General features: G+C 37.9%; 1 protein-coding gene across 2 annotated transcripts in view; it reads right to left on the reverse strand.

The window, feature by feature from the left end:
- The window catches only part of Dg (Dystroglycan), a 115,109-nt gene that overhangs the window by 16,718 nt on the left and 72,519 nt on the right, over nt 1-25,872 (reverse strand). Inside the window, exon 1 of one of the 2 annotated variants that reach the window (XM_089855107.1) lies at nt 1,698-1,853. The exons of the other annotated variant lie outside the window; for it this stretch is intronic. The gene's annotated coding sequence lies outside the window, so the exon portion shown is untranslated. Of the gene's footprint in view, nt 1-1,697; nt 1,854-25,872 lie in introns of those variants that run through there. 2 annotated transcript variants of the gene reach the window in all.

Raw genomic sequence — 25,872 nt, forward strand, 5'->3', positions numbered from 1 at the left:
GTGGTTCTTAACTTCTTATAAACAGGTCTTTGATCAAAATTAATAAAATAAAATAAACTTTTGGATCGTCTCCAAGTTTTCGAGATGTGACCAGCATTTTACTTAGTAAAGCACCTGTTCGTTAACTGTTTCTCAACCAATAATAACTTGATATTTTTGACATTAAAGTATCGGATTCGAGTTTTGACCAACTTTCATTTAAAAATGAACTGCACAAACGACTTAAATTTTTACTTAAACCCTGGCAGTGTCAACACAGTTTATGGGCCAAAAATCAATTTTAAACCTTGACCTTTCAATATGATTAAAATCCTTTTCAAGGTACCACCAAGAAGTGATATCTAGTTTACTAGGGAGAAGGTATAAATTGGCCACATTTATAATCTAGCTTTATCTCCGTTCCAAACAAACTTAGGTCCGGAGTTAATCCCCGCCTCTAAATTACAACCAGCCAGCATCTCATTGGTCCTAGAAAACTCACGTCAGCGCGACGCGAATGACGAAAATTACAGTCGTATTTTCCGACTGAGGAGAGGCTGCGAAATTGCCCGGTCTTCTTTTACGTCCCCCTTGTATTTTGAAAGGGGGACTGGGACTATGGCGCGTGAATACAAAGGCATATCTTATACCTTCTCCCTAATAAACTAGATATCCCTTCTTGGTACCACTTTCTTTTGAACTAAACCCCTTTAGCAAGAGGACCAATATTCATTTGAACCTTTGACTTAATGATCGGGGTTTTTGGGCCACCAACCAAACATTCCATTGAACCAGTGTTTATTCCCAAAACCCCAGCTTTCACCAACATTCCCAATCCCAAATTCATTTAAACCCACGACTTACTGACCCCCAGTATTCTGGACAAAGGTTGAAAGGAATTTCACTAGAACGTTATGGTACCCCATCTAGACAAGTAAGTAGGCCTAGAGAACTTGAGACGACCCGATACAATAATTTCACACGTCACACGACGCAGACAGACTATGGACTAGACCACCCAAGATATCGTAAAATACATCTCATTATGGCTATCCGTAGGGGGTGGTGTCTTAAGGGAAACCTCACAAACATCTCACAGTTCCGAATTCACCCTGGCCAATACCGAAAACGCGTTAAGCTAAGCACACTAGTAACGCGTTGCATTGCGTTCACATAATATTGTATTTTTTTTGTGAACCCCGATCCCGAATAGGGCCGCTAGAGAAACGGCAGGGCCTCCTACGGAACGGCTGAAATAAAACACCCTTCCAAACATCGCGACGGAAGAATCAACCTCCCCAAACATTTTGAGGGGTTTAGGGGAGCGAGTTCATTTTCTTAATAGAGAGCCTTGGCTTGGTCTAATAATAGAGTAACCCCGTATCTCCGATGTTTACCCCTCTATAGAAATTAGGGCTGAAAAAATAGACTTAAAACAATTAGAACCAAGGCTTACAGAGAGAACCTAATGTCATGGGCTGGCACGACGGCTTTTCTGCCGCGGCGACCTTAGCTAATCGAGCTTTGCGAAAAACGGAACGGGCCGCTAGCAATGGGGAAATGGAACCCTAACCCTCGGTCTGAAATTGGATCACCGTAGTCCACGGTCTCGCTAAATTGACACTAAAATGGACAGCCCTTTATGTATGGGACGGGTGATAAGGTCCGATAGATTTACTATGGAAGTTTACTTATGAATGATTTAAAAATTGACTTACGGCTTTTAAAAGCTTCGATTGTAGCCGGTTTCGAACACCGCGACTACCGAGACACAGACCTTACACTGACGGCCGCCGACTGAGTGTAAAAGACGCGAGATGAGAGTTTTCGTCTACCGCCGCTAGAGGCTGTTTTTTTTACGACCGAGGGAGCTTCTATGGATTCCGAAATGAAGCCATGCTGAGAAACAAGAACCCGCGCAATGTTGGGTAACATCGTCAATTCGTTGTATTTTTGACATTTGGGAATTTCTTTAATTTATAATGATAAAGTTTTATGTAATAACAGTTGTCTTACATAATAGAAAAATACTAGTTTTATGGATATGTTCAGCCCCTGTTTAAATCTAAAGGTCATAAGGTCACATAGCTGCCACGAGCTATGATTGGTCGAAATTATTATGTTGTACAAGTAGGCCTAATTCAAAACAAACGCAGATTTACGCAGCTACAATTTTGATATTGGATGCTATATTTAAAATTAAACTACGAAATTTTTTAAGTTTAGAGAAACATTGATGGAAAACTAAGCAAAATTAATACTTAAGCCTAAATTATTCCGAACTGTCAAAAACTTTGAAGATAAGGTAAGCCTAGAAAAATTTACTTTTAAAATTTTGATTGGTCAGAAACCTTGAAAGTTGAACATAGTTAAGCCTAAAATCTACAAGAAACTTGCAAAGTAAAATAAACCACCAAATAACATATTAAGCCTAAACTCCAGAATCTTTGACATGAGGTTGCCATGCAGTAACTTTCTTTGCGAAATAAATAATAATAATAAGTGGCAGTGGATTCTTAAGCCTTCTTCTGACTTTACTGACATCACAAAACACAAAAAACCGTTAGACCTCTTGACTACTCATCTTAATTTAGTCTACAAAAGAAAAAAAGCTCCGTTGTTTCTTTTTTATTTTTTTGCCACACCCTGGCGGTGAAGGGGAGATCAGATGTGCATTGCCAGGCCTGCTCACACACACTAGCTAGCTAGCTACCGAGTTTTAGCTAGGGCAGCGGAAGTGAAACGTAGGCGCAGACAAAATAAAGATTTATTTGTTTATGCTTTATAAGGACAGATACTGTTACAATTATCTTGACTTATAAATGGCAGAGGCTCCCCCTTTTTTACGTATACAGTATATAAACTTGAAAAAAATATGTATATGCTTATAACGGAGATAAAAAAATGGTTAGCAATCTTGTAAAACAAGAATAGCTTTATGTCTAAAACCACAGGAAGTTAGCCTACATTTTTATGCCAAAAAGATTAAGAAAATGGCTTGTAAGCGGAAGGAGCTTTTATTCAGTAATTTTTCCATACATTATTTGATGTAATCTAGTGGGGGGTAGCTTCAATAATGGCTAGACAATTTTTTGCCTTCCAACTTTTATGGGCATATAAATGGGTTTTTGACCTTAAGTGATAAATTTTCGAATCATAATGCATGGCGTGCATATGATATTTTTTATCATTGTGAAGAAATATATTATGGGTACTGTACCTATAATTTGGTTCGTAGTGACGTAACTTAAGAGGTACTGAAATGTCTTGATTTATACCACTCGCCATTATTTTATCAAAACTAAAGATAAAATTTATAAAAAGAAAAATATTCATTGAAATTAGGTCAAATTATCTTTAAGTTCAATCTTGATTAGGATATTATTTGAGCAATCACTAAGTTTAAAACCAAGATAAACCTTTATCACCAATTACAGTTTTAACATTTTGATGAAACTTTATGATAAATCAGAACGTTTAATTTTGAGATAAGACTTTGTGACCAATTAGAGCGTTTCATTTTGAGATAAGACTTTGTGACCAATTAGAGCGTTTCATTTTGAGATAAGACTTTGTGACCAATTAGAGCGTTTCATTTTGAGATAAGACTTTGTGACCAATTAGAGAGTTTCATTTTGAGATAAGACTTTGTGACCAATTAGAGCGTTTCATTTTGAGATAAGACTTTGTGACCAATTAGAACGTTTCATTTTGAGATAAGACTTTTTGACCAATTAGAACGTTTCATTTTGAGATAAGACTTTTTGACCAATTAGAACGTTTCATTTTGACATAAGACTTTTTGACCAATTAGAACGTTTCATTTTCACATAAGACTTTTTGACCAATTAGAACGTTTCATTTTGAGATAAGACTTTGTGACCAATTAGAGCGTTTCATTTTGAGATAAGACTTTGTGACCAATTAGAGCGTTTCATTTTGAGATAAGACTTTGTGACCAATTAGAACGTTTCATTTTGAGATAAGACTTCTTGACCAATTAGAACGTTTCATTTTGAGATAAGACTTTTTGACCAATTAGAACGTTTCATTTTGAGATAAGACTTCTTGACCAATTAGAACGTTTCATTTTGAGATAAGACTTCTTGACCAATTAGAACGTTTCATTTTGAGATAAGACTTTTTGACCAATTAGAACGTTTAAATTTGATAAAACTAAGAACCAATAGGAACGTTTTAACTTGAGATAAGACTTTATGACCAATAAAAACGTTTAAACTCGAGACCAAATTTTAAGACCAATCAGAACGTTTAAACTCGAGACCAAACTTTATACCCAATCAGACAGTTTAAATTTGAGACCAAGATTTATAACCAATCAGAACGATTAAAATTTAAATTCAAACTTAATAACCAATCAGAACATTTAAATTTGAGATTTCTGGGAAATTATTAATTTTCCAAATAAAGATCTAACTTAACAAAAAAAAATAACATTTTCAAAGTAGCCTACAGTGAGTTGAAAATAATTGTACCAATCCTTCAGTGTTTTTAAGCCCTCCAAATTTAAATCTGTTCTAGTGACCGACGAAATAAACAATTATAAACCAATTCATCTCGAAACTCTCGTCTGCGCTAGCTTCTACTTTTACCCAAACAAATCCAAAACCCACACAGAATTTCATTTAAGTAAATATTTGATATCTAACCTAAACTCTAACTCGTAATAGACTAAAAGGATAGATCTAATAAATATAAATAAGATAAAAAAATATCCGCCCCCGTTAGTTAAAACCATTACAAGGAAATTGAAAGCAGCCAGCACACCACCACATCACTTGTCAGTATTATCTTTAACTAGAGACCAGCCATTTTCAATTACGATAGATTTATCGAAGATGATCACCTCGATAAGAGTGTCAAAAGGCGACAGGAAGAGGTCGATGATGTGGTCGCTAGCATAAGAATATTTTGTACGGTCCCCGTAAGTCAAAATCGATACAATATCCGAGCAGTCACGGTTTCAAGGGCGTAACCAAAACCACGTGGGTAGAGAGGCAGAGGAAGTAAAATTATTTTGAAATTTCCAACATTTTTTAAAGGAAAAGATCAGATAACATAACAGTATACCAGGGATAGATTTAATTTTAGAAGTAGGAATGGAGAACGGTTAGTATTTACTTCAGTTATTCCGACTCATAGACCACCCAGTATAGAGCCCCTCCCTCCAATACGTAACGATAAGTTTAAATTATCTTATTGACTCACTTAAACGACGTTTTGATGGCGTTGCTGACGGGAACGGCGAAAAATACGTAATTCCTTTTTACCTCTGTCGCTATGATCCGCTTCTTCTTTCATTCCCCTCCGTCCCGGGAAGGGGGTCCGGGACTTTGACGCGCGCCCACATTATTCTGTTATCCATTCCTACTTCTAAAATTAAATCTATCCCTGGTATACCTTAAAAGAGCAGCCTTTTTCTAAATAAATAAATCAATAAATCATCTCTTATTACAAAATATTTAGCATTAAATTAGTATTAAAAACGAGGACTACTAGAGTGGACCTAGGGTTGACGGTTGTCTTTCGTGTGTGAACAGCCAATGAAACGCGAGGAAGGAGGAGTGGGCGGTTTAACAAAGCTTTCAAGTCCTTTCCTAAAACAGAGTCTGGTGTCTGACCACCCTGTTGCCTCATAACTATCTTTACCGCATTGGTTACCAACTCCTCTAACGAACCCAGGAGTTACGTTACATACTCCTGTTTAATTCACTCTTGTTCGATTTCTTCTAACTTATGAGGGAACCATCCATAATTGGTTTATGTCACTAGATATAACATTACGCCGTCAGTTTTCATTTTCATCTGTCTAGTCGTGGGCTGGGCTTGGTTATGGTTATAGCTACGTTAGCCCGGCTAGAACTGGTCCTATATTTTTTTATATGGCCAAAACAAAATCCAGATGTCGTGTGAAAGTTATTTTTATTGCGTCATCATGTAGCGTTTAGTTTCCTAGCAAATAATATTATTAACGGCCCAGAACTGAACTGGATCAAGAAGTGATATCTAGTTTATTAGGAAGAAGGTATAAATTCACCACATTTCCAGCTTTATCTCCAGTCCAAACGTATGTCCGGAGTTAATCCCCGCCTCTAAATTACAACCAGCCAGCATCTCATTGGTTCTTGAAAACTCACGTCAGCACGACGCGAATGTCGAAAATTACAGTCATATTTTCCGACTGAGGAGAGGCTGCGAAATAGCCCGGGGCCTCATTTTACGTCCCCCCTTGTATTTTGAAAGGGGGACTGGGACTATGGCGCGCGAATACTTAGGCATCTTATACCTTCTCCCTAATAAACTAGATATCACTTCTTGACTGGATAGTGGTAGTGGCTTAGCTTTCTTTTGGCGGTCTTTCACAGATAAAGATACGTCGTGTAGTGGTATGTACAAATGTAGGCGTGTTGAGTTAGCTGTTTTGTTCACGATAAATGTCTTTCTAACGCGAAATGACATTGAGGTTAACTTAGGCCTTGGCTTCCCTCATGGTAGTAAACGGATGGTTTATTATTATTTAATGTATTCTGCTAAATCTCAATTAGGCTATGTAGGTCTACTTCGAAGTTAGTTTATGTTAGCTAAACATTTAATTGAGTTATTAAATCAGAGAGTTAGTCGTAAGATTAATTTCAAAGGGTCTCTAGTCTAAGATACAAATATTATTATAGTATGTCCATTATCTCTTACTCATAGCCTTATTATTTATTCGTAAGTATGGGTCTCATGTAGAAATGGCATTGTCTTTGTGAAACAAAACGTAGACTACTGCCGCGCCATCTTAGTTTAAAATATTCTAATACAAATCACAACAGATTAGTACTGCGATTTACTTCCGTGATTAAGTCAAGTTTTGATAAAGATTATGATCACAGAAGGCTTTAGTACTGCGATTTACTTCCGTGATTAAGTCAAGTTTTGATAAAGATTATGATCACAGAAGGCTTTAGTACTGCGATTTACTTCCGTGATTAAGTCAAGTTTTGATAAAGATTATGATCACAGAAGGCTTTAGTACTGCGATTTACTTCCGTGATTAAGTCAAGTTTTGATAAAGATTATGATCACAGAAGGCTTTTGGTTTCTGATTGCGACAATATTGTATTCACCACTAGGAGGCGGGGCTCAACACTTTTATAAAAGATTAGTGCTTGTAGCAAATATCGTGTGGACCTAAGTTTACGGAGAGTATGACAGCCTTATGCTCATACTGAAAGGACAATTGAACTAAATTCCCATTCAGACGTACGTTCCCGTCGGTTACTTCGTTAATTTCGTTCAGAGCAGACGACTTTCAACAAGTCGCGTATGTGGTGATTTTTGAACCAAGACTTTTGAATACGAAAATTAGCTGAACATCCAAATGACAAATACCGCACCAAGAATCCTAAAACTTTTAATATATCGTCTGCAAAAGCAAAGCTCACTCTAATATGCTTCAGAATGCGCGATCGAGATTCGAGACAGCAATGACTAAAGAAAAGGCGCCACTAACGAAGTGCTGCCATCTCGACACAGCCCGACGTAATTAAACACTTTTAAAACAAAACCCGCGCATCGGCATCTTTTACGTAGTTATGCATTGACACGTGTCTAATCAAGCGAGTAAGATTTGTGTCTAGTCTAAAGGGGCCTTAAACGCTACGCCCAATGCCTATAGGGCCTCGCCTAATAATGCATATACATAATACTCTAGATAAATTCCTTAATTAAAACGGCTTATCTTTCCCGCTAGCACCTATCGAGAAAACCAATCATATTTCATTCTGTTTTCTGCGGAAATAAGGCACAGCATGCTTGTCAAGGGCTAAGGGCATATCAGAAAATGACAATCAAATGGTATAGGGCGAGTACCAGAACGAAGGAACCCTTTTTCAAGGGTCCCTCCTTGCTCCATTACTCTCTCACTCTCCAAGCTTTTCTTGGAGGCAACCCCGTTGGCTCAGTGTTTGGCGTGATGGAATAGCTTTCATTATATTTGCGTTCTTTGGTATAAAAAAACATTCTTTCGCCGGATGTTGTCGTCGACACCGCCTGCGTCGTAGTGTTGGTAGTGTTGGGAAGAAGCTAGCTAGGCCTAAAGCTCAATTGAATACCACTGTGCAAAAAATAAAAATATATTGCCAGGAACTTGGAATATTTTGGATAAAGAAAATTAAAGGGGTACTTAGCTATGTACATACTAGAATATGTTCCATGATAAGTTTGTCACTGGTAACTTAGAAACTGGAGTTTGTAATTTTGAAGTGACTGAGGTAGGTCATAGATTCAGGGTAAAGCGAAGACGCCTGCTGAGGCACTGTCAAATTTGGGCTTAGTAAGTTCAGGCTAAATAGGACCTAGATGGAACTTGGTCCTGCAAAATTAATTAACCACCACCGAGTGTAGGACTTCAATTGACTCGCTTCCGTCGTTCTCCCTCGAACTAGTTATCTCGAGCTGTGAGTCTCTCAGTAGCATTACGAAATTGTATAGGTAGTGTCATTCATACTTATGGAAGGAACATATCACTTATAAACTTATGGTACTAGAATTGTGCATAAAATCTATATCTATATAAATCAAAGTCCTGACTGACTGACTGATAATCAACACCCAGTCCAAACCGCTTGCGCTAGAAGGCTGAAAATTTGCAGGGACGTTACTCATAAGTAGTAGGCGCGTACTCAGAAAGATTTTTCCAATCCGCCGCCGTCTTAATAAATGGCGCCCATAAATGTAAAAACTCTTCTCTATGTAATAAAGTCCTCGCGTTTCAACCGATTTCACAAATTTTTAGTACACTGGTTTCCTTTAACCTATAGAAGGGCTGAGTGGTCTTTTGGGTTCGATTTGTTGCCATCTTTTTAAATGGCGGCCAAAAATTTAAAGACCCTTCTTTATGTAATAATGTCCGCGTGAAAAGTAATAAAAAATGTCCCGACGGGCTGACGGGCAACGCCGAGTGCCGTCGCTCCTAGGGTGCTACAAAAATATTAGTCATCAGTAAAATCGACCCATTCTTTATATCATTTTGATGTTAGTTCTTATTACACGCGAGCGACGCCGCGGGTAACAGCTAGTAAACTTATAACAACGCGGGATGGAAGCATTTAAGTATTCCTTGAAGTTGACGGGAACATGGATTAGGGCTTTGGGGAAAGATATCGTTCTCAGAACTTAGAACTTCAATTTATATTCGGGGTTGCTATGGCAACCACGTTTTTCAGGGTCAAAAACAGTTTTTCAAACTTGGCGTGAAGATTCCGAGGGTTTTCTAATGAAACTCCGAATTTTTACGAATAAGCCGAAGCTTATAATAAAGATATCTGCTAGAACTCAGTGAGGGTGCAAGGCGATTGGTTGAAAGTACAACCTTTAATTTTTTGGCCGCCGATTTGAGTCCACAAATAAATAAATAAGTAAACAACTTTCTATACCTCATTTTACCAAGATAGTTAACACTACAATACAGTCAGAACTTAAATTCAGAGGATAGTTTACTTATAGATTTTCAATCAATAAACTGGTCCCGAGGACCAGTTACCACCACTTCTTGAATTTAAAAACTGGTCCAAGCAATTAATAAACTGGCTTTGTACCAGAAGAAGCGTGTTATTTCCCAGACTGGACACAAATCTACATATAAAAACATGACTGAATATGTAGAAGAATCTCAAAATAAAAATAAAATTAACAAATTGGATTTTACTTCGAAAATTCAGAGGAACTTAATTAAAATATAATATATAAAAATTTTCTAAGCGAGCGATACGTAATTTTGGTGGTGTCTAGTCAAATGTGATCTCTATTTTAAAAGAGCCAGCTAAATTTTGATAAATTTGATGCTAAACTACACAAGAACTTCCAAAACTAAGTCAAAAATATTATACATTATATATTATAGGAAGATATAGGACATTTCATCTCGATAAAAGAGCTAAATTTTGATAAATTTGATGCTAGACTATAGGAAAACTTCCCAAACTAAGTAAAAACATAGGATATTATAGGATATTTCATCTCGATAAAAATAGCTAAATTTTGATAAATTTGATGCTAAACTACACAAGAACTCCCCAAACTACGTCAAAAATATTATACGTTATATATTATAGGAAAATATAGGATATTTCATCTCGATAAAAGAGCTAAAGTTTGATAAATTTGATGCATATATACGAAAACCTCGACAAAGTCAAAAATATAACAAATTATAGGATAATATAGGACAGGTTCAAAAATTTATGATTTTATAGGAATTATAGGACCACTGGGCTCCGAAATATTGATTGGGCCCCTACAAAACGAGGAATAGTCAGGCGTATTTATATTATACTTTTAGGCATCAGGCGGCGGAGACTTAAAACGGATTATGCACGTCTACGCAATAATACAGAAAAAGAGGGTGATTACACGTGGGTGAGTTCACTTTGGGTTAGTTACGTGGTCGGACAAAGGCAGATATCTCCCTAGAAAATTTCGACGGCGCTCAATAAGATATGACTCATTCTTTTTGTTGTCTAGATTCGTCCGCCCCCTTAATATTAGGGTGCCCATTCAATGTCCTTTCCACCCACGTCTACCACTCCCCAAGAGGACCCTCTCATTTATTTACTTCGGATAGAAGTTGAAGGCATCAAGGCTTAGGTCGCCCTTAACGACAATCCGATGGCATGGCGTACGGTATAACGAGGTGGTGACACACATTCCATCCAACCACGCGGCTTAATAACACACTAGGGGGCGCAATCTATTATTTTCCAGGACAATTTCCCCGCGTGTGTTTTTTCCATTTCGTTTTTCGCGAGCTTTTGCCAAATTTTTCTGATGAGAGGATTTTTTTGTTAAGTACTTACTAATTTTCGTAATATGTGTGTTTCGGGTTAGGGGTTGGTTCTAGAGTTAGGTTTGTATTATTTCCAAAAACCCATCAACTGAAGCGACCTCTATTAGGCAATGATTGTCTTATTGCATGAACCATAAGTTTATGTGGTATGTTCCAAAAGTATAACCAAAGACCATTAAACACAGATGGACTGGCTTGGTTATTTTGGGGCAGCGCCTCTCCAGCGCCTCACCAGCGCCACACCGCGACCAATATCGAAACTTTTTCGACTCAAACCATAGCAAAGTGAAGCGACCTCTATAAGGCAATGATTGTCAAAATTTCTTACTGCATGAACCATAAGTTTATGTGGTATGTTCCAAACGCAATAACCAAAGACCATTATACACAGATGGACTGGCTTGGTTATTTTAGGGCAGCGCCTCTCTAGCGCCACACCACGACCAATATTGAAATTTTTCGATTCAAACCACAGCAATAACATGATCTATGAGGCGAAAAGCTTCAGGACTCTCCCGCTAGGGGTGACGAGAGGCGATGCCCATTAGATGAACAGGGGTTTTAGCTTCTCATTTCAGTCCATCTGTGTTTAATGGTCTTTGGTATGACACTGCGTATACTTCGTTATGCTTGAGACTTACTGAGAGATAAACATAAAAAATACTTCATGTTTATTTATGAAGAGTTTTTAAATTCTTAAGAAAACAAGGCCTTTTGAAAAGGGTCTATAACCAAGTTCATGAGTAAATCAAGTTGAGATATAATAATAGCTTTAATTAAGAGTTGCTTACTCCTGGGATTGATTTACTCTTGTTTACGAATTAAAACGCTTCTACAATACTTGTCGCGGACTTCATTTTCCTTTTAAAGTTTTAGCATAGAAATAAACTTAACGCATTTGGTGTTAATCTTAGTAAAATATTCATATAGTTAATTCGCTAAGAGTTTATGAATATATATTGAATTTCCTGAAACTAATTTACTCTTTCCTGGATAAAATTTTCCAAGAAATTTGACGTTGTTTAGGTATCTTCATAACCCTACAACGCGTAAGTATAGGCCTAAGGTAGAGCCATGACCCATTTGAATTTTTTAAAGAGATTGCTGCGCCATCTTTGTTCTAAACTACTGTTATTCCCCTAATTTGTCCCGTTCGGTGTCTGGTAAAGATAGAGATCACAGTAGGCTATGGTTAAAGTTTCCTCCCAGCAAATCCAGCCATCAGGATACGTCCTACGAGAATTACAGTGCCACGAGAGAGTGCTGGTAGCTTGGAGGAGGAAAGTTTATTTCTGGAGTTGAATACTCTATAGTGCTAACAAAAAAAGGCCCTTCCCAAGTATGAACGTAAAATTTACCCATAGTACCCCGTGGTTTTAGGTTGGGCATAAATCACGCTTTTGGTGACACCTGGTTATAGCCACAAGAACAACTACTTACGCGTCACTTTGCAACATTAAAATTAAAATATTGGCAATGATAGGTGGCTGTACCGATTGAAGTCCAACAGGCAAACAACGAAAAGCATGATGGGATTTTAGTACAGCTTCAGATGGTTCCCCCCCCCCAAACTATGCTACTCTAAAATCACACTTTCCTTCCTCTAAATTCGTAGCAAAACTTATGTAGAATATGAAAGCCTTATGATAACATAAAAATGTTATTTTTTGAGTCATAACTAAACTGAAAAATCAAAATTATTAATTCCAACTGGGGAAAAATTCCTTTCCTATTTCCGTTTGTTAAATATTTATACAGAGGGGCTAACCACTTCCCATAATTAGTGTACACAATCTGTAATGATAAGGCTGTTATCATTCGTATTCATTCGAATTTCTGTAATCAGAGTAATCATTTGTACCAAGAAGAGATATCTAGTTTACTAGGGAGAAGGTATAAGATGCCTAAGTGTTCGCGCGACATAGTCCTAGTCCCCCTTTCAAAATACAAGGGGGACGTAAAAGGAGGCCGGGCTATTTCGCAGCCTCTCCTCAGTCGGAAATAAGAGTAATTTTCGTCATTCGCGTCGCGCTGACGTGAGTTTTCAAGAACCAATGAGATGCTGGTTGTAATTTAGAGGCGGGGATTAACTCCGGACCCTACGTTTGGACTGGAGATAAAGCTAGAAATGTGGCCAATTTATTTCAATTTCTCCCTAGTAAACTTGATATCACTTCTTGTTTGCACTTATGACGTTTTCACCGATGTATTAGGTAATTCTTACTGGTTAGCCCCTCGACCCAAAAATTGTTACTTATTAAGAATTTTGAAATGAACATCCAGGTATAGACTTAAACTGATACAACCCTTTGGAAGTCTACTAAAATATCAAACATATTTTGCACCATTACAATACTTGCTTGTGAAATAATGACCCCCACCTTTGGGTCGAAAGTTTGGATAGGGGTCGACAAGATTTATGGAAAGTCTGAAATCGTAAAGTTTATTGGAAACTCGGGGCTTAGTCACGGAGGGAGCTGAATATTCCTCGACTTAGCCAAATTAGAAACTTCCGGCGCGACCCCTAGGGGCTCGTAAACGAAGTTCTATTATTTTTCCAAGTGACGTCAGAGTTATGGCTTCGTACGAAGTTGCAAGCGTGCCTGAGGGGTGAGGGTACCAATTCAGCCAGAGTCCCGTGAGACGCGAGGGACGTTCAAGTAGTGAACCCATCTAGTAAGCATAAGTTTATAACCAGTAAGTCTTACGGCGTGTGGGTAACAATTATATGAAACTAGCTTTTACCCGCGGCGTCGCTCGCGTGTAATAAGAACTTCCATCAAAACAGAAATATATAACCTTAAAGTGTAAAGTAATATATTTCTGATCAAAATGATATAAAGAATGGGTAGATTTTTGTAGCATCCTGGGAGCGAAGGCACTCAGCATTGCCCGTCAGCCCGTCGGGACATTTTATATTAGTTTTCATGCGGACTTTATTCCGTAAAGAAGGGTTTTTAAATTTCTGGCCGCCATTTGAAAAGATGGCAACAAATCGAACCCAAAAGACCATTCAGCCCGTCTATAGGTTAAAAGAAACCAGTGTACTAAATATTTGCGAAATCGGTTGAAACGCGCGGACTTTGTTGCATAGAGAAGTTTTTTACATTTCTGGGCGCCATTTATTAAGATGGCGGCGGATTGGAAAAATATTTCTTAGCACGCGCCTACTACTTATGAGTAACGTTCCTGCAAATTTTCAGCCTTCTAGGGCAAGCGGTTTGGGCTGGGCGTTGATTATCAGGCAGTCAGGACTTCGATTTATATAGCTATAGATACGTCATAGGCACGTGACCGAAGAGAGGCGTGGTTCAAAGAAGCTTAGTTTGTTCTATTTCGAAAACTACTACCACTTCAGCTAGGAGCAATCTAGGTTCGTTTTAGCAGACGACATTAAAGCACTAATAACCACCATTCTACTTCAAATAAGATTGGCATTGCTTAATTATTCATTCAACTATTGTTTACGCGCATTAATATCCAACCAAGGCCACGAGGTCGTTACTGGATGACAAAATACGTTGTCAGCAATGTAAACTCTGTTAAATGTATTACGGGAAGTTTAAAATCGCTACAAAACAGTATCGTACGTGAACTCGTGGAGACAGAGCAACACCGCCAGTTTTAAGCCTTGGCATTCGGGTATTCGGGCCTTGGGCTAACAAATTGAATTTAACTTGGAAAGTTTGCGAGAATCGTGTTTATCTAATAAGATAGACAGGGGTATGGAGAGAGAGAGAGGCGATTTCGAAGCGAGAGAACGAGCCAAGGCCCATGGTAATAATTAATTTAGATTAAGGTGCGGATACAGCGACACCTATACGCCGTGATGCAGACGTGATAATGTGAAATTAAAGGAAAAGTTTAGGTAACATAACATTATACCTTAAAAGATGGGCTGCTTTTTCTAAATATAAAAGGAATTAAATATTAAAAATAATTAAATAAATGATCTCTTATTACAATATGATAATTAGTACATTTAATTAGTCTTAAAAAAATTAAGGACTACTGCGTCATCCGCCATTGGTTTAGTGTAGGCGTCTGCTTAATTGAACCTCTTACCCCCACAGAATTGGTTGAATTCTCACAGGCTGAGAGAGGTAAGGGTAAGGTCATGGTTCGGGCTAGCAGACGCCACTAAAGCAATGGCGGTTGGCGCAGTAGTCCTTGATTACATTTAAGACTAATTAAATGTACTAATTATCATATTGTAATAAGAGGTAATTTTTTAGTTTTTTTTTAATATTTAATTCCTTTTATATTTAGAAAAAGCAGCCGTTCTTTTAAGATATAATCAAGAAGTGATATCTAGTTTATTAGAGAGAAGGTATAAATTCGCGCCACATTTCTAGCTTTATCTCCAGTCCAAACGTAGGTCCGGAGTTAATCCCCGTCTCTAAATTACAACCAGCATCTCATTGGTTCTTGAAAACTCACGTCAGCGCGACGCGAATGACGAAAATTACAGTCATATTTTGCGACTGAGGAGAGGCTGCGAAATAGCCCGGGGCCTACTTTTACGTCCCCCTTGTATTTTGAAAGGGGGACTGGGACTATGGCGCGCGAAAACTTAGGCATCTTATACCTTCTTCCTAATAAACTAGATATCACTACTTGGTACAATGTTATGTTACCTAGACTTTTCCTTTAAAAACGGAGAGTTACATTCCCATTAAACTACTAGTTTTTAGAAATTAGATAAAGTCGAAATGCAATCTAAAAGTTTGAAGGTAAACCACATAACTGAGATAACAATTTTTTCGAATGTAAAACCCTTCTTGCTCTTAGAAAGCTAGTACCAACAGTAAAGAGACCCAGTTTTAGCTGTTCATCAGGTTATGAGTTCAACTGCATGTTTTTAAAGCCCTGTTCAGACAACACAAATTTTGACCCAACAAAATGGATCAAAAATTAGAGTCAACAAAAATTGGTCAGTGATCAAATTTTTAATTTTGTGATTCAACTTCTGTTAATCTCACTCAAGTTGACTCATCTAAATGAGTCAAAAAGTTGTTTGATTTGAAAAGGCCTTTATTCTTCTTTCCTTTAAATAAATGAATTCCTGAAAATAATAAAAATTGGGAATCCCAAAGTTTAATTTTAATTTTAGTTTTAGCAAATGGAAAAATAAATACGCAAGTTAAGTAATATTTTATGATGCATTTCTGCTTTTGAGTTAGGGACCCAACGTGCTCCTGAATATTTAACTAACGGGTCGAGTCGGGTTGTCTAGCTGTGAGTTTATAACAGACTTATTCAATATTTAAACCCAAGTCTAGGAGTATTGAAGCACATAAAGATATAAGTGGAGGGAGGCATCGCAGACAAGCTAATGGGGAATATGGGAAATCAGACAATAATAATAGCTTATGTTTAAATTAAAGAATTCTCTCTCTTTATTTGCAAAAGATCCACCCCGAATTGTCTGGAGAATGGACCAGGATTAGTAATAGTTTTCACCTTACCAGCATAAGTCTATCACTATAAGTTTTACTTGAGTATTAGTTTTCATGCTGGCTAGCCCTCCACACACGAATTTTACCTAGTCAATGGCAGGAACCAATCAGAATACGTTCACGAGGGCGAAGCTAATACTAGCCTTTGCTAAACTAATACGTAACGGGCTCTCTACCCCCTCGACTATGGGAGAGCCATCTAGTGGCGATTGTTTAAACTAAACCACAGCCGAGGTGTGGTGAGAATTTGTTAGTGGCTGAATTTTCTATCCCCATTTTAAAATTGTGTACCACTGTAGTTAATGTCAAAGAATGTATTATTTATAAAGGTTTCTAGTCGCCATTTTACAAGATGGACGCAAATTGTGAAAAATATTTCTTAGATAAGCTATCGAGGAGTCTTTTTAAATGGCTGATTGCCTCGAGCTGGTTTCTCGTGCCCCATTTTAAAATATGCCTTATTCAAAACATAAATAAAATGATGAACTATTTTGTCAGCCATTATTCCGTAAAAATAGTCCATTTCCATTTTTAGTCGCCATTTTACAAAATGGGCACCGAAATAAAAGCTTTCTTGATGAGTACCCCACTACTAGAAATAAATTACTTATTTCTTGCACTACTTCAAAAACGCCCTTCAGTCACTGGTTTCAGCTGGTCGTTGATGGTCACCTTAGACTCCATAAAATACGACCCAACTTCCGGTTTCAGCTGGTCGTTGATGGTCAGTGACCAGTCACTTCCGGTTGATTTACTTTTGGGTTAAGACAGATTTAAAGATGGGAACTAGGTCACCAAAACATCAAAAGTCCTAACGTAAATTTACCTATAGCTAATATCCGTTTCAAAATAGGATTTCACGTCATATTTTATTCATTATTTTCATATTTACACTAAACCACTAATGAAACTTTTTTATTTATTTATTAAGAATATCATAAGCAACATAATACCAATAAGTATAACACTTCCCATGGCAACCCTGAAGTGCAGAAGAAACTGAAAGACTATGATTGCTAATTTAATTATCAATTAAAGGGAGGGTGAAGTAGAAAACCAAGTGATTTTTTTATCGATTCTTCTACTAATTATAAGACCAGTCTGCATAGTGAAACATGTAGGAAATACTTCCGAATGATTTTAAAATTAAAATTAGGTTCAGATTTTAAGGATAATTTTAAATAAGGACTGCCAACCAATCGCGTAACGTCTTGCCTTTTTATTAACAAAATTCTCGTGCCACGTTCCATGTCTCGCGCCACGATTGTCACGTCGCGCGCAAATTTTATCAAATATCGTGATAAATTTCATTCGACACGAGAATTTTGTTAATAAAAAGGCAGGGCGTTACGCGATTGGTCCGAGGTCCTTATTTAAAATTATCCTTAAAATCTGAACATAATTTTAATTTTAAAATCATTCTGAAGTATTTCCTGAATGTTTCACTATGCAGACTGGTCTTTTAATTAGTAAAGAATCGATAAAAATCACTTTATTTTATACTTTACCCTCCCATTAAGGGGTATAAAATATGTTTTATTTAATACACAAACCACCTCAACGTATTTCATTCAGTGTCATACTTATTGCTGTTAAGTTACTTATATCAAGTCATGATAAAATTCATTTCGGAATATCATTGCTCGGAAATCGATAAAGTACTTTAGTTTTATACAGTTTCGTAACATAACTAAAGCAAAGCGAAATCCAATAAATAAATTGAGAAGTTCGTGGGCTTACTTGCTTGCAAGCTGGCTGGTACAGTACCATGCATCCCTGATTTAAATTCCAGATATTTGACTGGAAAACAAACGACCAGCAGCAGCGGCAGCAGTCTGCTAGATTGGACCCTCTCTTTATCCAAATTTCCTGTACCCCAGATCGTAACGATCCATCGCATCTAACCGATCCCCGGGACCTAACAAGTTCCTCAAGACTGCGATAGCCCATTCTCCAAAAGAATTCTACACTGTATTATTGATATGTTTGTTTAGGGAAAAGCTCGGCTAATATAACATTATAATACCTTAAAAGAAAGGCCCTGACAAATGTTCACTTTAAAAATTAGCTGGGTCAGTTTAAAAATTAAATGATTGGGGATCTACTGGTCTTAAGGCCACTTAATTAAAAGTGTTCCAATGTTAATTACTTTAAGTGACCAATGTCCAGTTTTTTCTCAGCCTAATCCTCAGAAGCAGACGACGCTTCATTGTGACCCATATTTGTCAGTTAAATTGGCGCTGTAAGCATTGCCACACGCATCGGGAATAAGATGGAATGAGGCTGTGTGTGTTTGCCTAGCCGATTTGTTCTAACGGACAAAATGATGCTCAGAAGCAGACTACGCTTCATTTTGACCCATATTTGTCAGTTAAATTCGCGACGTAAGCCTTGGTACACGCATCGGGAATAAGGTGGAATGAGACTGTGTGCGTTTGCCTAGCCGATTTGGTCTAACGGAAAAAATGATGCTCAGAAGCAGACGACGCTTCATTTCGAACCAGATTTGTCAGTTTAATTCGCACAGTAAGACCTAAAGCTATCTTCTCCAGTTATAACTAGTACTCCTTGCAAAATAGGTCCGAATAGACCCGGGGAGGGGGGGGGCGTAAGAAGAGATCCCAGGCCCGGGCAGCAGCCAGGCCCGGTTCCGTTTTGAAGCAAAAAGGAATGACAAATTGGCTTAAGGTCGCCTCTCACTGCAAGAATCCCTTTCCAAACCTCGTCTTACGATATTTCAACCTTAAAATGCAATACTGTCTACCATTACAACCCCCTATCAACCAAGGCCTGGAATCTCAATGGAACCTAATGCAAACTGGGACTGATTTCAACTCTAGACGTTTCCTGGCTAGGGGCTTCCGTCTCCCGGATCCTCGTTCACTGTTAAGTATGCGGAAGCCTTGTACGCAGTCAAGCTCGCTTTACAGTGTTTGTTTTTGAGCCCTTTTCGTCGCGTCCCTGGTTTGGCTTGGATGGTTCTTGTATGCATGTGTCCGATGCCAGGCAAAGTGCTTGGCGTTCACGCGTAGCGTTGAAGGGAGAGGAGATAGTTTGACGACTGTCTGTAAGACGTGATATTATAGCCTACCAGCAACCCTTTCACCCGAGAACTTTAGTCATAGTTGTGTTGGAGGGTTGTGTGTGCGTGTTGAAACGTGGTTTGAGTTAGCAAAATTCCTCCTAACAATTTACAAATAGTTCAATGTTATCAGGAATACAGATTCTTCTACTTGGAATCTTTAACAGGCCATAGATCTTATAGTAATATCTGATTGAAGGTAAGGGGAGGGGCTTAAAAGTTTGTTAAAGGCCGACTTCCATCGAAAAGAGTTCTAGCGAACTGAAAACCGAGCATCGAGACTAACAATGGAGCGACCGTGCAGATTTTCGAATCCCCGCTGGGGCAAAAGTTGGAAGGGTTCTAGTTAACTGAAAGCCGTGCAATGTGGTTCTAGTGAACTGAAGATACACAATAGAGAATTTCCTTCAGGGGAAAGCAAAAATTCGAGAGGAAATAAATTTAAAAGGATTTCTATTGTTCATCTTCAGTTCGCTAGAACCACATTGCACGGCTTTCAGTTAACGAGAACCCTTTGAACTTTTGGCCCAGCGGGGCTTTGAAAATTGGCACGGTCGCTCCATTGTTAGTCTCGATGCTCGGTTTTCAGTTCGCTAGAACCCTTTTCGATGGAAGTCGGCCTTTAAATCGCCAGCTAATGCTTCCTAGCGTTTCATTGGCTATTCACATATATAGGTCAACCGTCAACCCTATAATTACTCGTTCAGAACACGCTAAGAGAGCTTGTTTACAATAGGGAGTGGGAAAAGGGGTGAAAATATCCCCCATTAAACGTCATGCCTCCGTTTAGCCAATCAGATGTATTCCCCCACAAGCCTTCCACTCTGTAAAGTTTGCCGCCATTTTGGTGGAAACGGGAGGAGTCATTAAACTACACCCTTCTGACTTCTCTATAGGGTTCGGTGCAGATAGGTCGCTAGCTACGTCAATATCACGTGGTTTCTAAGTTTAAATACATTATGCACAACGTCAGGGGTGACGGTTTCTACATCAGACTTATTCTTTAATGCAAGCAGAAAGGCTGAGAAAATTACCAGTTTATTATTACAAGTATAAGAATATGTATTCCTGATATTACTTATATAAGGAATACATACAGCTACTAGGAATAATTGCGATCCCATATACCCATGTTAATTTCTATGCGGGCTTTGTGGGCCGGGCTTAAAAATTATCGGTGGTGACGCGTCATAACTATTACGCCTTTCTAACTGCGATTTCATTAACCATTTTAACCCTCAACACCTAAGAAAAATTTGATGATTGCTGTGTTTACAGTGAAAACGTGCATGGGTTGATTTGGAAAAGGTTAATAATATCCACTTCTATTTTTTTCTGTATCCCCTCCCAATGAGGCAGACCTATTCATTTCTATTTCTTTAAAAGTAAATAAATAGAACCCTACCATTTGTGTTGTGGACATCTCAAATATTTGCACAAAACATTTTGTTAACGGTAAACAGAAAGTGAGCTGAGCTAGGCATTGAGAAGGTCAAAGAAAACCTTCCATAGTACTCAGCATGACGTTTACGACGTACTACAAATGTTAATATCTTTCTCTCTAGCTTCTTTGGTCGACCAATCAGAGCTCTACTTTGTAATAGCTTTTTTACCCTCTCTCTCTGATGACAATAGTTACATATAGAATTTCAAATGATTTTATTTAACACCAGAAGTAAGATAAGGGACTAGAAGTATCGAGGTCACCAAATTCTTCACTTGGCGAAAGTGAATATTCTTGATAACACACCAACGGTTGGCTCTCTAGTAGCGGTTTCTGAATTTTCCCTCCAAAACGTGAGACGCTCGCGGCGTTAGACGGCCGAACTAGATTCAAGCAACCGCGTCCGTGTTCCGCGGCTTCAGGTTGAGGGGAAGGGGGTTGGAAATATTTTTGGAACTCGACCAATTTTTTTCTCTCTAGTGTAGGCGCGATGGAAGCGGCATAAAATCTTCAAATTTGTTCACTAGTGCCAGCAAAGAGAATATACCAAGAGGAGCTAAAAGTTTAGCCTTTCACGAGGCTTTTGAAAAGCCTGGCCACGGTTTTGGAGTAACTAGATCCGGTTTTTGTTGATTGGTTGGCTAAGCAGCGACGCCTTTTATTGGCTAAATTATGTCGGCTGCTTATTTTTGGTGGTGGCAAAGCCTGGGTTGATCTTTGGGTTGAACGTTGACTTACAAAAGGTAATTTTTAAGTAGATGACATGGTCACGTGAACAAGCGGAACTAGTTTCTCCAAATTCAGAGTTTCTGCTCCTCTTGGTATATTCTCTTTGGTGCCAGGATCTATTACCAATGCTAGAGCTCTTTACTTCAAGTCTTATCTTACTTCTGTTAACACTCAATAGACTCGTGCATGTTTACTGCACAAAATGCAGCAGCCTTCTCATGCACCTCCAGTGTGGCATGTATGTCTCCATGCTTTGCATAGAAAAACACCAAGGACCGTATTGGGGCTTCAGTTCTCTGCCATCTAAGACTGACGACTGACCATGGAATCCATCTTAAGGAGGGGGAGGGGGTCGAAAAGGGGCGAAAGGAATGAGATTGAGTTTTATATAAACAAGTGCTTTGGTAAAATGCCGTTATGAATTATTCAAAAGGCACGGAATACGCTTCCCCCGTTATGTATGTATGCCAAAGGAAATCCTATAGTCAAATCGATGACAGGGCTATTTAAAGACAATCAACAGAAGTACACTAATCGAAAGCTGTTAAAAAAAACAATACATTACCAGGATTTTAGATTAAATCTTGAAGACCATAATGGTAGGTCTACTCCAGGCTGGGAAATAAGGCGGCGGTCCTGGACAAATGTTGACAGTTGGGGCAGTTTAAAAATTAAATGCTTGGGGACTACAGGCCTTGTGACCACTTAATTAATTGAAAACGTTCCAAGGTTAATCATTTTAAGTGCCCAGTGTCCAGTTTTTTAAATTAAAGTGCTTGGGCTCTAGCATGGATAAATTTAAATACTACATATTATGGATTCCCATTTCTAACTTTAAAGGACAAGTTTAATTTAAAAGGCAATTTTTAAATCCAATTCAATGAGGTAGGGGGTATTTTTCTCTTCAAAATAAAACAACTTTCGTTAAAATCGGCTAAGATTTCACCAAGATACAAATTTTTGTAAAAAATAAATGAAGTAAAAACTCTATTCACCCAAAAATTCATTTCAAAATTTTAAATTGACTTTACCAGATTCTAGGTTTTCTAAATAATTTAAAAATTCTATTCACCCAAAAATCGACTGTGATATTCGAAATGCGTGAGAAAAATTTTCTTTCCCTTGTACGTCATAATTACGTCACGGACTGGCTCACGCTCAAGCTCTAACGATTCGCACGCTTTAATATAAAGCTTCAAGCTAGGCTTAGCAATACCGGATTAACTTTTAATTAATATACTTCGGTCAACGCTCCATTTATGCTAAATATCACGACATCTTTAGTTGGCATCGCTGGTTAAACCTACGAAAGATATAAAGTGGATTTGGGGACGTTAACTTTTCTTATTGGCGATTTCACTGTCATTTTAAGGTGACTGCCCAAACGTCTTAAGTTACGATCGAAACTTCTTGTGTTTTATGCCCTGGTCAGTTTAATTTGACAGTGAAGTCCGAATAGGGGAAGGGTTAATATACCTAAACGGCGAGCTTACTTAAATTGAAGCTTTTTTTGGATGAAGGGTTGGACATTTGACAAAATACAGCTGTCCGGAATCCGGACAATTAAAGGGATAGGATCACCCCAAATTTTACACGTTAATATCTATGCGGGTTTTGTGGGCGGGGCTAGAGTATTCCGTCACGCCTCATAATTCTTACGTCTGTTCTAACTGTAATTTCATTGGTTAGTAGCAAAGAGAGTTCGGCAACCGAGGTGCATCGCGCAACCAGATAGATAATTAATTTGCGAGGTAAATTTCGTCATATATAACGATTAATCTAGCTCCTCCCTCAAAATGGCGTCTGCTTTTAAATAGACTAGTCTAGTGTTTGTCCACCATGTTTTATTAAGACGTTGTATGCGGTCAACAAAGACGTTCGATATTGCTTCTAACAAAATGACTTTGGTGGACTGGTAACTTTGAAGCTCCATCTAAGACTTTGGGTCCACATACCCAATCAATGTTAAGTCTTAACCCTTTGAAAAGGGTCTATTATCGGAATACTGTTGGACCCCTCGGCTTTTGACTTATGGCAGTAATAAAAAGATTTGAACTTAAGTGGGACAGTAGCAGCATAAAATATATTAAATCGGAATTTCAGATTTTACCGTGATAAATGTGGGTTTCTTATCAAAAGTCAACATTCTTGACTGAGTGTGTTAGCGAATCTAGGTTGGCGCCATCTACGCTTAATTTGTACAATTAACAACGTAAAAGTTACTAATAGGCAGACAGAGGCGATGTGAGTCTTCCTTATTATAGCACATAATTTAAAGCATGGAATAATAATAAATAAAACCATAAACCACGTAATAATAAATAATAAATAAAACCATAAACCACTTTTAAATTATAACGAAAATATTGAAAATTTTGTCTGAGGGTAATTTTTTATAAAATGAACTGGCCCGTGGACCCCAGGTTGGATACAAATTGAAAAAACACAAAATTATGATCCCTATCACATTGTTATATAATAAACCGCTTTTAATTTAAATTATAACTTAAAATTTCGTCTCAAGAAAATATTATAATAAAATGAAATGGCTCGCGGACCCCAGGTTGGATAAGTATTGAAAAACACAAAATAATGATCGTTATAACATTATTTCTTAAAAGGGTGGTAAGAACGAAGTACAATGGAGTCGAAAATAACATTTTGGCTTCTGGGTCACAGTTCACTTGTTATAACTATAGTGTTTTATGCATGACCCCTTAATTAAATTAGTACTGTTATTCAACTTCTAGCTTGAATTTAAGGGATCATAAATAATTATTTAATAATATAAACAATTTAATATCATTGGTCAAAGTAAGTGGACGCCTACATAAGTGCTAACGTCTCTTCACAGGAACCAATAAATAACTCATAACTTCCGGTCAACTAATATTGACCCTCTACGCGCTAGGGTACATGCACAACATACGCTGGTATTAATATCGCCTCAATACCATCATAAATTATCCTTAGAATTATTTCACACCCAATGTTAGTTGACAGCAACGGCAAAGTGTCTTAACTTCCATAAGAAGATGCTTGTAAGTACGGCCAACTGATATTGTCCAGCATTAAGTAAATTCCAAGCGAGAATAAATCCCTAGAATTTATGCGTCGTCATTTACCGGCAGCTCAATATAATCTAGCGTGTCTAAGTTCATATTCGAGAAATGGCTGCTGAATCGTAGACGAATTCGCTTAAGCCTATTTCTAGGCGGCTAGACTTTGTTTTGCACTTCAATTGCATAGAAAAATAATAATTTTGAAGTAAATAACGCCGTAAACAGATAATCCCCTTTAAGTGTCCATCATTGGGTATTTGGTGTAACGCTACTAATGTGTATATGTTTCGCAGGGAGCTCAGCCAAAAATTTAAATTCCTTATAGGAAAAACTGGGATTTCTTTGCAGAATTATAGGATTTTATAGAAGAATGTGTTTTCGTGGGGGGGGGGGGGAAATAACGTGTTTTTATGGGAAAATAACGTGTTTTCATGTGAGAATAAAAAAGAAAGAAAAAATTAATTTTACTTTGAAGAGAGGGACTTAATTAAAATATAATAATTAACCATGAGCGAGCTCCACAATTTCGGTGTCAAGTCATATGTGATCTCGATAAAAGTGACCACTAAATTTTGATAAAGATGGTAAACTATACGAAAAGTTTGACTAAGTTAAAAATATAGGCTATTATAGGACCTTTCATGAAATTATAGGATAATATAGGACAGCTTGAAAATTAAAGGAATTTTAGGACCTCTGGTCCACTGCCCTATATCAAGCAGACCATACTGCGACCCTCCCCTTTTAAGAATGGCCTATTGAAAGAAATATGTAAAATAGTAAATATTTTGTTTAACACCGAACAAGGCGTTGTTATTTCATAAAAATGTTAAACTTCTTGAGCCTCTAGCAACAAAAGACCTGAAATTTGATCGAAGACGGTGTTTTTCGCCTCGCCACGAGGGAGCAGCTAAAGTTATAAAGAAAAGTCGATGAATAAAATATGGTAAGAAGAGCGAGTGTCCGTATGGGGAAAAAACGGGACATTGATATTAATGGGATGTGTCAGGTGGGTGACGGATCATCAGAAAAATAACGCCGCGTTTCTTTCCACGCCAGAAATCGATGAGATGACGTTCAACGCGTCAAGACGTGACGTGACACCTGCAGAGATGGTTCTTCATTGAGAGGGCATTTGAATACGTATCAGACGACAAAAAACTGACAACGCTTAATGCTAAGTCAAGAGTAAATCAAGAAAGAGTGGATGACAGTTTCTCTGGTTACAGGTACAGCACCATTTGACGAAATGTTCGAAGGCCGTTGGG

The sequence above is a fragment of the Phalangium opilio genome, unplaced genomic scaffold (genome assembly GCF_054372755.1).
Source record: "Phalangium opilio isolate 3A_F unplaced genomic scaffold, DU_Popi_V2 ptg000209l_1, whole genome shotgun sequence".
Classification (NCBI taxonomy): domain Eukaryota; kingdom Metazoa; phylum Arthropoda; class Arachnida; order Opiliones; family Phalangiidae; genus Phalangium; species Phalangium opilio.